The sequence below is a fragment of the Dromiciops gliroides genome, chromosome 1 (assembly GCF_019393635.1).
Source record: "Dromiciops gliroides isolate mDroGli1 chromosome 1, mDroGli1.pri, whole genome shotgun sequence".
Taxonomy (NCBI): Eukaryota; Metazoa; Chordata; class Mammalia; order Microbiotheria; family Microbiotheriidae; genus Dromiciops; species Dromiciops gliroides.
The window spans coordinates 639,418,917-639,432,551 of record NC_057861.1 but is presented as its reverse complement, the minus strand read 5'-3'; the positions used below and the strand labels follow the sequence as shown (position 1 = coordinate 639,432,551).

The following is a 13,635-nucleotide window of genomic DNA, read 5'->3' as shown; positions in this document are numbered from 1 at the left end:
GAAAACACAAACTCAGAGGATAATACTGTCAAAATTCCTAAATGTGAAATCTCAAGGGGGATTATTAATTGGTCTCAAGACAAAAAAGCCTTCTTGGAAGAGCTCAAAAAGGATTTAAAAAATCAAATGAGAGAGGTAGAAGAAAATGGGAAAAGAAATGAGAGAAATTAGAGTTATACAAGAAAATTATGAAAAAAAAGTTTCAACAGCTTGGAAAAGGAAGCACAAAAATTGACTGAAGAAAACAACTCCTTAAAAAGTATAATTGACTAAATGGGGGAAAAATTGGAGAAATGGAAAAGGAGGTGCAAATGCTTGCTAAAGAATACAATGCCTTTAAAATTCAAATTGGGCACATGGAAGCTAATGACTTCAAGAGACACCAAGAATCAGACAAACAGAATGAAAAGAAGAAAATGTGAAATACCTCATCAGAAAGATAACTGACCTAGAAAATAGATTGAGTAGAAATAATTTAAGAATTATTGGACTACCTGAAAACCATGATTAAAAAACAAGAGTCTAGACACCATATTCTAGGAAATTATCAAGGAGAACTGCCCTGTTATCCTATAACTAAAGGGTAAAATAGACATGGAAAGAATCCACCAATTGCTTCCTGAAAGAGACCCCAAAAGGAAAATTCCAAGAATATTGTAACCAAATTCTAGAATTATCAGGTGAAGGAGAAAATACTGCAAGCAGACAGGAAGAAACAATTTAAATATCATGGAGCCACAGTCAGGATTACACAGGATCTGGCAGCTTCAACATTAAAGGATCAGAAGACTTGGAATATGATATTCCAGAAGGCAAAGGAGCTTGGATTCCAACCCAGAATCAACTACCCAGCAAAACTGATCACTATCTTTCAGGGGAAAAGATGGACATTCAATGAAATAGGCGACTTTCAAGGTTTCAAAGGGGTTCAAAAATTTTTATAATAGAAGGAAAGAAGGGAGCATTGTTTCAACCTTACTCTCATAAGATTTGGTTCAAAGAGGAAATAATATATATAGTCATTTGGATAAAGAAACTTAGCTTACCCTTTAGGGAAGTAAAAAGATAAGGGGAAAGGAGGGCACTGATAAAAGGGAAGGCAGAATCAGGGGGGGAAAGGGGAAAGAAAAGGGAGGGGGGCTGATAAAAGGTAGGGAAGATTGAGGGAGGCAGTGGTCAGAAGCAAAACACTGGTTAGGAGGAATAGGGTGAAAGAAGAAAAAAAGGTACAAACAAAGTGGGTAATAGGATGGAGGGAAATACACAGTTAATAATCATAACTGTGAATGTGAGTAGGATGAACTCTACCATAAAATGGAAGCCAATAGAAGAGTGGATTTAAAAATAGGATTCTATAATATGTTGTTTATAAGAAACACATTTGAAGCAGGAAGATATACACAGAGTAAAGATAAAAGGTTGCTTCAATTGAAGTAAAAATAAAAACAGGGGTAGCAAAAGCAAAAATAGATTTAATTAAATGAGATAAGGAAGGAAACTACATCTTGCTAAAAGGTACCATGGAAAATGAAGTAATAACAATACTAAACATATATGCACCAAGTGGTATAGCATCCAAATTCTTAGAGGAGAAGTTAAATGAGTTACAAGAGGAAATAGACAGCAAAACTATACTAGTGGGGGATCTTAACCTTCCCCTCTTAGAATTAGATAAATCTAACCACAAAATAAATAAGAAAGAAGTTAAAGAGGTGAATAAAATTTTTAAAAAGTTAGATATGAGACCCCTGGAGAAAATTGAATGGGGACAAAACTGAATATACCTTATTCTTAGCAGTACATGGCACATACACAAAAATTGACCATGCATTAGGGCACAAAAACCTCACAGTCAAATGTAGAAAGGTAGAAATAGTAAATGCATCCTTTCCAGATCATGATGCAATAAAAATTACATGTAATATAGAGTCATGCAGAGGTTGACTGAAAAGTAATTAGAAACTAAATAATCTTATCCCAAAGGATGAGTGGGGCAAACAACATTAATCATAGAAAAAAAATCAAAAAGCTCATCTGAGAGAATGACAACAGTGAAACAATATACCAAATTTCATGGGATGCAGCCAAAACAATTCTAAAGGCAAATTTTATATCTATAAATGCTTACATGAATAAAATAGAGAAAGAGAAGATCAATGAACTGGGCATGCAACTTAAAAAGCTGGGAAAAGAACAAATTAAAAATCCCCAAATAAATACTAAATTAGAAATTCTGAAACTCAAAGGAGAGATTAACAAATTTGAAAGTAAGAAAACTATAGAATTAATGAATAAAACTATAATCTGCTTTTATGAAAAAATCAATAAAATAGATAAACCTTTGGTTAATTTGATTAATAAAAGAAAGAAGAAAACCAAATTACCAGTATTAAAAATGAAAGGGGGCAGCTAGGTGGCGCAGTGGATAAAGCACTGACCCTGAATTCAGGAGGACCTGAGTTCAGGTCCAGCCTCAGACACCTGACAATAGCTGTGTGACTGTGGGCGGGTCACTTAACCATCATTGCCCCACCAAAAAAAAAAAAGAAAGAAAGAAAGAAAGAAAGGGGTGAATTCACCACGAATGAAGTTGAAATTAAAGCAATAATTAGGAGCTATTTTGTCAAACTGTATGCAAATACATTTGATAATCTAAATGAAATGGGTGAACATTTACAAAAATATAAATTGCCCAGATTAATGGAAGAGGAAATAAAAAACTTAAATAGCCCCATTTTAGAAAAAGAAATTGAACAAGCTATCAATGAACTCCCTAATTAAAAATCTCCAGGGACAAATGGGTTTACAAGTGAATTCTACCAAACACTTAAAGAACTATAAATTCTAATACTATATAAATTATTTGGAAAAATAGGTGAAGAAGGAGCTCTACCAAATTCCTTTTTATGACACAAATATATTATTTATACCTAAACCAGACAAAGTCAAAACACAGAAAATTATAGACCCGTTTCCTTAATGAATATTGATGCAAAAGTTTTAAACAAAATATTAGCAAGGAGATTACAGCAATTCATCCCAGGATAATACAGTATGACCAGGCGGGATTTATACCAGGAATGGTTCAACATTAGGAAAACTATCAACATAATCAATCATATCAGTAACAAAACTAACCAAAAACATATGATTATCTCAATAGATGCAGAAGAAGCTTTTGACAAATACAAAACTCATTTTATTAAAAACACTAGAGAGCATATGAATAAATGGAGCTTTTCTTAAGATGATAAGCAGTATTTACCTAAAACCACCAGCAAACATTCAACGTAATGAGGATAAATTAGAGGCGTTCCCAACAAGATCAGGGGTAAAACAGGGATATCCATTATAACCTCTATTATTTAATATTGTACTAGAAATGTTAGCTTTAGCAATAAGAGAAGAAAAAGGAATTGAAGAAATTAGAATAAGCAAGGACAAAGCAAAACTATAACTCTTTATAGATGATATGATGGTATACTTAGAGAATCCTAGAGAATCATCTAAAATTTACTTGAAATAATGCACAACTTTAGCAAAGTTGCAGGATATAAAATAAATCCACACAAATCATCACCATTTCTATCCATGACTAACAAAGCTCAGCAGCAAGAGCTAGAAAGAGAAATGCTATTTAAAGTAACTGTAGACAATATAAAATATTTGGGATTCTACCTGCCAAGACAAACGCAGGACTTCTATAAACACAATTACAAAATGCTGTTCATACAAATAAAATCATATCCAAATAATTGGAAAAATATCAATTGCTCTTGGATAGGCCAAGCTAATATAATAAAAATGACAATTCTTTCTAAATTAATTTACTTATTCAGTGCCATACCAAACAGACTACCTAAAAATTATTTTATAGACCTAGAAAAATAATAACAAAATTCATCCGGAAGAACAAAAGGTCAATAATATCAAGGGAACTAATGAAAAATGAAAAAAATGCACAGGAATGTGAGCTAGCAGTACTAAATCTGAAGCTATACTATAAAGAAGCAGTCATTAAAACTATTTGGTACTGGCTAAGAAATACAGTGGTGGAACAATGGAATAGGTTATGCACAGGATACAGAGTAGTAAATGACTATAGTAATCTACTGTTTGATAAACACAAAGACTTCAGCTTCTGGGATAAGAACTCACTAGTTGACAAAAAACTGATGGGAAAACTGGAAGAGAGTATAGAAGAAACTAGGCATAGACCAATATCTTACACCATATACCAAAATAAGGTCAAAATGGTACATGATTTAGACATAAAGGGTGATACCATAGGTAAATTAGGAGAGGAAGGAATAGCTTATTTCTCAGATCTATGGAGAGGAGAACAATTTAAGACAAACAAGAAATGGAGAATATTATGAAATGCAAAATGGATGATTTTGATTACATTACACTAAAAAGGTTTTGCACAAACAGAAGCAATGCAGCCAAAATTAGAAGGGAAGCAGAAAGCTTGTGTAGTTGCATAGTTTGACCTCCTCAAAAGAAAAGTTATGTGCCATGTACTGTGTTAATTCTAGGGAAACAAAGAAAGGTAAAAAAATTCCACACTCTCAAGCTGCTCATGGTCTAATGGGGAAGATAATATGCAAACAGCTATGTATAAACAAGACATATATAGGATAAATTGGAGGTAATTGTAAGGGAAGACACTATGTTTGAAGAGAATTGGGAAAAAAAAACTTTTTGAAGAAGGTGAATCTTTAGCTGATACTTGAAGGAAGCAAGGAGAAAAACATGAGAAAGGATAGAGTTCCAGGTATAGAAGACAGCCCCTAGGTTTTCATCAGCTAGGCCATGCCAAACATGTTTCTTAGTCTTTTCTCTTGTCCTCAATGTAGCTGAGAAACAACAACACTTTTTGTTATTTTTAGCATTTATTGAAAAATCTAAGCTCATTCTGGGCTTTAGGTCTCTTAACACTATTTTAATATAAAAGAGTAGTCTTTTGTGTTGATCCTCAGTTACTTGCATTGGCTTCCATATTACAGATATGCTCTTTAAAATCCACGTTCCTTGATGTCCTCTTCCATCCCCTTAGGTCTGTAGGCATTTCTGCCCTTTTCTGCCCATCATTTTCTTATTCATTCTCTGCCCCCCCCTCTTTCTCCCTCCCTCCCTTCCTTTTCTTTCCTGTTTGCTCAGAATTTCATTTTCAAGAGTTTCCCATCACTCTTATGCTGACTTCTCTTGGAAACTATTAGGCTGTTGTAATCCTACTTATTATTTTGCTGAACATTTAAAAATCTGCTCTCCTAAATCTAAGGTACACAACAATCTATTTAGCTTTCCTCTCTTTCACCAAGAACTCAGTAATGAAATATCTACTTTCTCTTAAGTTTCCCATTATTTGGCAATTGATTCTTTCTATTTTGGGTCAGATTCTATCCTTATCATTCCTCTACCTTTTTTTTGTGAGGACAATGAGGGTTAAGTGACTTGCCCAGGGTGACACAGCTAGTAAGTGTCAAGTGTCTGAGGCTGGATTTAAACTTAGGTCCTCCTGAATCCAGGACCAGTGCTCTATCCACTGTGCCACCTAGCTGCCCCTCCTCTACCTTTTAAAACATGAAATGATGATTTAGTAATCACATAGCACAACGTCATTGGTTGCTCTTATTTTTGTTTTGTTTTATTTAAAGGATGCTAGCATATTGAATGTATTGGAAGTCTCCTAGAGCTCCAATATTCTACTTCCATATTGGGTTTATCATGTTCCCCAAATTTCTAATTTTTCCCTCTTTACAAAGTATATGAAGAATAAACTTCTAACAATGTTATTTCTGTTTCAACCTCCATACCTCATCCAGATATGGTCCCCCATGTCTACTCTCAGCTTCCTGGATTTCCTCACTTAAGTATATATTATTAAAATATGTACTCTTTCACCCCCTTTTAGTCCTTCACTCCTTTTGAGTGAAGCATACCCTTTCATAGTCCAATTACAATCATAAATCCCAACCCCTAAAGCTTTGCTGAAACCTAATAGGTCAAGTTAGTCTCATTGTACAAGAATCAAAAACTAAACTTTATTTTTTTAATTATAAAAGTATTTTATTATTTTCCAGTTACATGTAGAGATAGTTTCCAACATTTGTTTTCATAAGATTTCCAGTTTCAAAATTTTTCCCTCCCTCCTCCCTCCCCAAGACAGCAAGTTATCTGATACAGGTTATGTATGTACAGTCACAGTAAATATATTTCTGCATTAGTCCTGCTGTGAAAGAAGAATCAGAGCAAAGAGCAAAAACCTCAAAAAAGAAAAACAACAGCACCAACCTCCCCCCAAAATAGTATGGTTCAATCTGAATTCATATTCCACAGTTCTTTTTTTTTCTGGATTTGGAGAGCATTTTCCATCACGAGTCCTTTGGAACTATCTTGGACCATTGTATTGCAGAGAAGAATCAAGTCTATCACAGTCGATCAACACATAATGTTGATGATACTCTGTACAATGTTCTACCAGTTCTGCTCATCTCACTCATCAGTTCATGCAAGTCCTTCCAGATTTCTCTGAAATCTGACTGCTCATCATTTCTTACAGCACAATAGTATTCCATCACATTCATATACCACAACTTGTTCAGCCATTCCCCAATTGATAGGCAGCCCCTCAATTTACAATTCCTTGCCACCACAACAAGAGCAGCAATTAACTTTATTTTTTATAATCCATAGATATCTAATGCAAAAGATTTTATTTCTGGCCTTCTTCTTGAATATTATCTTCTATGAATATAGTCATTTTTCCTAGTGATCTTAAAAGTAGGGGTCATGATGACCCCTAGGGGTATTTGATCAACTAGCTGGAGGTTGGGAAAATGGGTTGAATCCCATTCTACCCACAAAACCCAATCATGAGGCTTGTTTACATTACAATTACTGTCATCTTTGTTCCTTCAAACTCCCTACTCCAAATATTCCTTTGGTTATGTAAGTTTCAGTCCTTCCCTGTTTTTAACCATGGATTGATGCTGAAGTTCAGCAACCCCATTGCCATCCCAGCACACTCAGCAGCAGTTGTGCAAGTGCCAGTGGGAAAATTCTACCACCCTCCCCCCCCCCCCATCATACCTACTCTCTGCCTCTCAGATAAGCAAGTGGCAGTGATGGGTTCTGCACTTGGGGGCAATGACTAGTGAATAAGAACCCAGCTACCCTCCTCCCTTTTTTATATTTTGGGCAGGGCAGTAAGTTGTACTAAATGAGAAGTCATTGCTAAGTTCTGTTCTGCATCCTAGATCTCATTACGTTATCTCCCTCCTTAAACCCATACCTCTTTCAAACTTCCCTATTGTTATGAAGAACATTATTATCACTCAGATCACTCAGGTTCATAACCTTGTGGTATCATCTTCAGCTTTATACTCTTCCTCATTTCATGTGTCTAAATCTTATTGTTTTTATCTCCATGTCTCTCACATCTGTTCCCTTCTCTCTACTCAAAATGGTTACCTCCCAGTTGGTTATCAACTCTTGCCTGAACTATTGAAATAGCCATTTAATTTGTCTTTTTGCCTCAAACCTCTCCCCTCTCCTGTCAATCCTACAAACAGCTAACAAAATTATTTGTTTAAAGCAGACATGTGACTATGTCACTCTCCCTAGCAATAAATTGCAAAATCTCTCCATTGCCTCTAGAATTTAATATCATTTTATATTTATTTAATTCTTATTTAACCTCTTTTTTGGTATAAGTTTTACCAGGTACAATAGTTTTACAAGTACTATACTATAGGCATATAATTTATAAACAATTAAATATACATATATGGGGGAGTATGTACTGATATTTTCTTCTAATGGATATGACAATCAAGAAAATTTGAAGACTACTTCTTGATTCAGTTATTCTTACTTCTATTTAGTATCCACTTCTCTCTGTAGTGCTCCAAATAAGAATTATATGTGAGCAGTTTTCTCCCTTCCCCCATTTTCAGTTTACAGCACTCTTGAATCAATCTGCACGGCTCCAGATGACTGTTTTTACTGGCCCTTGTTAAGTTCACTCCATTCATCCCTTGCCAAGAGTCTACCATTCCTATATTTTAAACTTTGGTACAAAAAAGCCACTAGATTTGCAAAAAAAAAATGAAAAGTATTGACAGATTTTGAGATAGTGTTTTCAGCATAATGATGAATAAAGAAAGCAGAATTTAAGAGCTTAAGGGGTCTTCAGGAGGTTAAAGGTTGAATGGTAAAGGGTAGAGACAGTAGGTATAGACCATTCTTTTAACATGTTGGCTAACAAAGGGGAAGAAAAAGTTCAAGTGCATGACAAGAAATGATGATGATGATGGTAATAATGATGATCATAGCTATCATTTATGTAGTACCTACTATGTGTGAAGTACCATGCTAAGCGCTTTACAAATATCATCTCCAGGGGCAGCTAGGTGGCTCAGTGGATAAAGCACCAGCCCTGCATTCAGGAGGACCTGAGTTCAAATCTGACCTCAGACACTTGACACTTACTAGCTGTGTGACCCTGGGCAAGTCATTTAACCCCAACTGCCTCACCAAAAAATAAATAAATAAACAAATATCATCTCCTTTAATTCTTACAATAACTCTGAGAGGTAGGTACTGTTATATTGTTCAAGAAACTGAGATTTAAAAAGTTGTGACTTGCACAAAGTTATACAACTAGGAAGTGTCTGAAGCCAAATCTGAACTCAGGTCTTTCTAATTCCAGAAACAATGTTCTATCCACTGCCACACATGGTTGCCATTTAACAGAGAGAGTAATAGTAGGTTCAAACAAAGAAAAGTTATGGTGGGTCTTTTTGGAGGGTTGGTGATGGTGAATGTTTTCTTTTCTTTGTAATGGAGAGAAGAATAATTCAAGTCAAAAGGGAAGGAGTCTATGGTGAGGAAGGAGGGTAGATGTTAAAGAGAATGGGAATAATTTTAGGTTCTAGAGAAGCAAGACATACACATATAAATACAAATGTATATATGTGCCATGTAAATACATAAAATTCTTCTTGGAGAGGACAATCATTATTATGCCATTTGGAAGAAGGATTAGAGAAATGAAGGGAAGAGAAAAGGGAAGAAAAAGCATTTAGTACCTACAATGTGGCAGGCATCATGCTAAACACTTTAGAAATATTATTTTGTTTGATTCCCTGACAACCTTGCAAGGTAGGTGCTTTTATTACCCCTGTTTTACATTTGAGGAACCTGAGGCAAAGATAAGTAACTTGCTCAAGGTCTCACAGTAAGTATCTGAGACCAGATTTGAACTCAAAGTCTGCCTGATTCCAGGCCCAGAGCTCTATCCAGCATGTCACCTAGCCATATGAAGAAAAAAACAAGTAAACAAACTGAAGAGCCTTTGTCTTCTTTCACCCATTCACCAATGACTTAGGAAATCTATATAAGTGAAACACAATTGGCTTTTAAAAGAATTCAAGAATAATGGGATTTCCTAGAGGCTAGACTATAGGGCAGGCCCCTTTCAAAAATAGGTAGCCAGTTGATTATTCTGTGGTGTGTGTGTGTGTGTATGTATGGTGTTGGTAAATAACCACTCCATTTCTCACCTCTATCAAAAGGGACAAGTTGATAAAAATGTTCATTTTCATGATCATTATTGGGGGGAAGGGGTCATAATCACACTACTTAACATCAATGTATGGACATATGTTATGAGGAGGGGCCCTGAGAATAATAATTAATGCTTTGATTTCAAGACAGGAATGAGTAATACTATTGTACCATCCTACCAGTAAACTAAAAATCACATGTAATTTGGATGTCAGTCGCATAAGTATTGTACACATGTCCTGTATATAAATTTCAAGAGATGCTAGTTCCCAAACTTTATTTTTTCTAGCTACTATTGCTTATATTCAGAATTACCGTGGCCACATTGGAAAATGTTATTTTCATATCACATTACAAGTCTGAAACTAGATTCAAAGCAGTCATAGTTTAACTTAGGAGTGGATAGTTTTACTACTGAGGTTCCTGTCCATTCCTTAGCACTGGCTTATTGCCTCCAAAGGTAATATGCTCATAATCCATATATGAGTAGATAGTTACATGAAATTATTACTATATTTCAAGAAAATGAGAGTATCCCTTTTGTCTCTCCATATTTAGATCTAAATAATTGAATACACACTACAATTCTCAGTCATACATGGAAGGGATAGAAGGGTGAAGGGAATGGGTGGAAATTTGAAAAACCCACAAAACATTTTTTATCATCTCTAGGGGAGTCTTCTGGGAAAAATGGAAAACAGAAGTTTTCTACCTTGTTTTTCTCTTTTTTCCATACATTCACATTTTTAAATACATTAAAAACATGCTACTTCAATGTGCAAATAAAATCAAACAGTGCATTTTCAGTTTTTAAACTGACATAATGGCTAGATTTGTAAGGAATACAAGGTAAAATAAGTATTTAATATTTTTCACTTACCCTCCAAAAACTTTTTTTTCTTTTTCTTTTTCATAAAAGAAAACCCCTTTCTTCCTCGTGGATTCCAATTTTTTTAAGAATTTGTACCTCGTGATGGATGCTAGTAGAATGTGTTTCCAATAATCTACATTTCCAGAACATAGCAATCCCTATTTTAAAGTTGAACAGAATCAGATGGAGGTCAGTCTCTGATTTCAACCATCTATTAATTTATTTGATCTCTTTAGAAGAAAGACACTTTTAAAAATTACCTCAAATTGACTGTTCTACAATGTATCCTGCATTTTAGGGTTCCATTTGTACAGTGCTATTCTTCAGCATGACCTGTAATAAAATACCTAGAAACATAAAATATTAGAACTTCGAGAGACCTTACAAGATCTCTTACAAGATTTTGATGGTGGGAAACTGAGGTTCCAAAGACCGAATTCACTGTGCAATTATTGGATCTTACATTTTAGAACTTGAAGGGATAATAGAGCTAAAGCTAGAAGGAGCTTTGAAGCCAACTAGACCACCTTACTCATTTTGTAGAGGTTGAGTGACTTATCCAAGGTCACATAGGTAGCAAGTAAAGGAATTGAGATTCTTTCTCAGGTCCTCTGACTCCAAGTTGACTATTTTTTCTATTCTAGTCAATTGTCTTCACTTTACTTGTAAAGAAACTGAAATTCAGAAGGCAGAGTTATTTGTTCAAGTTCATGCAGTAAGTATGCAGCCAGAATTAGATTCTAATCTAGATCCTCTTACTTAAAACCCAGTGTTCTTTGTACTAGTCCACAGGCCCTCTTAAAGAAATAGATTGTATGTGGCCAATGTAGGAATTTTTTTGGTTGATATGCATATTACAATGTGTTTTTTTTCCTTTTTTCTCATTGCTCAGGAGGAGGTGGAAATAAAAGAAAATAGATTTTTGTTCATTGAAAAAATTAAATAAAAAATATAAAATAGGTCATAATGTTATTCATGACATAACTTATTACTACCAAGAACTGGACAAGAAAGATGGGCAGCTAGGTGACATAGTGGATAAAGTGCCAGGCCTGGAGTCAGGAATACCTGAGTTCAAAGCCAGCCTCAGACAATTACTAGCTGTGTGACCCTGGGTGAGTCACATAACCTTGTTTGCCTCAGTTTCTCATCTGTACAATGAGCTAGAGAAGGAAATGGCAAACTACTCTAATATCTTTGCCAAGAATACCCCAAATGGGGTCATAGATAGTCAGACTCAAATGAAATTATTGAATACCCAAAAAACAAGGACAAAAAAGAGGAGAGAATAAGGTGATGATGGGGTCTAAGATAAGCAAATGAGGAATCAGATGGGGAAGAGAAAGAAGGAAGAGTAATGCTGGTAGAGTTGTCATGGTTTTAGAAAGGCTGTTGTATCAAAATGTCATTGCCCATGATACCTTTGACCCTTTGGGAGACATCTTCCATGACTTCCCTGATCATGGTCCCCACCCTGAACAGGCGTTCTGCTCTAGCAGCTGTCTACTTAAATCCTAAATCCTACAGGAAAGCAATCTAACTCTCCCTTTGCAGTTAATAGAAATCATTTTATGAAAACTTAACTATATAGTGATGCCAATACAAAGGAAAACTTGTAGGCATTTGGCCCCATACATGTGAGCCTAATTTCATGAAAAGCCTTTATTACTACTGATAACAGTAAAAAGCCTTGAGAATGGGTAGGTAATAGAAAGCAGATAGGGGGTTGATGACTACTCTGGGTAAAACATATGGACCCCAGAACATGTTTTAAGTATAGCAGATAAATTAGAAGTGATTACCAGAATTCATGCTAAGCCTTGATTTTTTCCCTCTTCTTTCAGTTTTAGTTAAGCTGCATGTGTTTTTAGGTTAGCACCCAAATAACAAACATACCTTACAAAGACCCCAAGAGCATTAGGCATTCACTCTGGAGATTTTGGGTCAAAAATGCAAATGTAGACTAGTGTGTGCTGAAGCTGTGCAAATGATTTTGCAAAAAAATATTTTGCACATGTTACATGTGCTAAATGGTCTTCTCCCTCAGTCAGGGTCGCCGTACCATTTCTGCTTTCCTGTGCTGAGCACAGGACATATGTTTATAAATCACTAGGCTTTATGAGGTTGGAAAAATACTTCTCTCTAAACAGTAACTTACTGCTGATTAAAAAACACACAAAACAGCCAAAAATAATCCACAGTACTTTTACTTAACATCTGCTTTCTTTCCTCTCCCCTTCTGCAAGCTTACATAATCCAAGATCTCCACCACTAAGGTACTTCTTTGATACTTCATCCCTGCTTGCAGGTGACCCTGGGTTCTTGAAATCTGTGCCAACAGAACACCCATAAGTCCACCCAAAATGGAATAGCTTTGAGTGTCAGTATCAGTATCAGTATCAGTAAAGTTTAGAAAGGTCCAGTACTGAGGGGCAGCTAGGTGGCGCAGTGTATAGAGCACTGTCCCTGAAGTCAGGAGGACCTGAGTTCAAATCTGGCCTCAGACACTTGACACTTACAACTGTGTGACCCTGGGCAAGTCACTTAACCCCAATTGCCTCACCAAAATAAAAAGAAGAAGAAGAAAGAAAGGTCCAGTAGCCACGTAGTAGTAGAGTGATGAAGAGTTTGTTTGTTTGTTTTGATCACTATGCAGCCAACTACTCACAAAGACAATCCCCTAAAGTATAGTGAGATCAGTATTTACAGTGGAAGGACCTACATGTTCTGATGATCCTGTAAACATTGGCTCTCTTAAGATGGGAAGGATATAGGATCAGAAGTAGAAGGGACTTTAGAGGCCATCTAGCCTAACTCCTTCATTTTACAGATGAGGAAACTGAGGACCAAGGAGATTAAGTCATTTGCCCATGGTCACCCAGGTAATAAACATCAGAGGCAGGATTTGAACTAAGTCCTCTGACTCCAGAGTCAGTGTTTTATCCTTGGTACATGATGTTTTCTTAGGATTCAAATTATCACAAGTAAATTTTCATGGCTCTATCTCTACTACTTTTATAACACCTTATATGCCAATTTGATAATCCAACTAAATGTATTACCGATGCTATTACAACTACCATGAATAATATACATTACAAACAAGAAAAAGAATTAGAAGAAGCTAGGCTCTTCAAAGCACAGATACCAAAATCTAATCAGTTTCATTTTCTACTATATTGTTGGGATTT

At 35.5% G+C, this 13,635-nt stretch overlaps 1 protein-coding gene across 1 annotated transcript in view; it reads left to right on the top strand.

Annotated features, from left to right (window-relative positions):
- Positions 1 to 13,635, top strand: part of GLIS3 (GLIS family zinc finger 3) — a 613,599-nt gene that overhangs the window by 478,890 nt on the left and 121,074 nt on the right. The window lies entirely within an intron of this gene.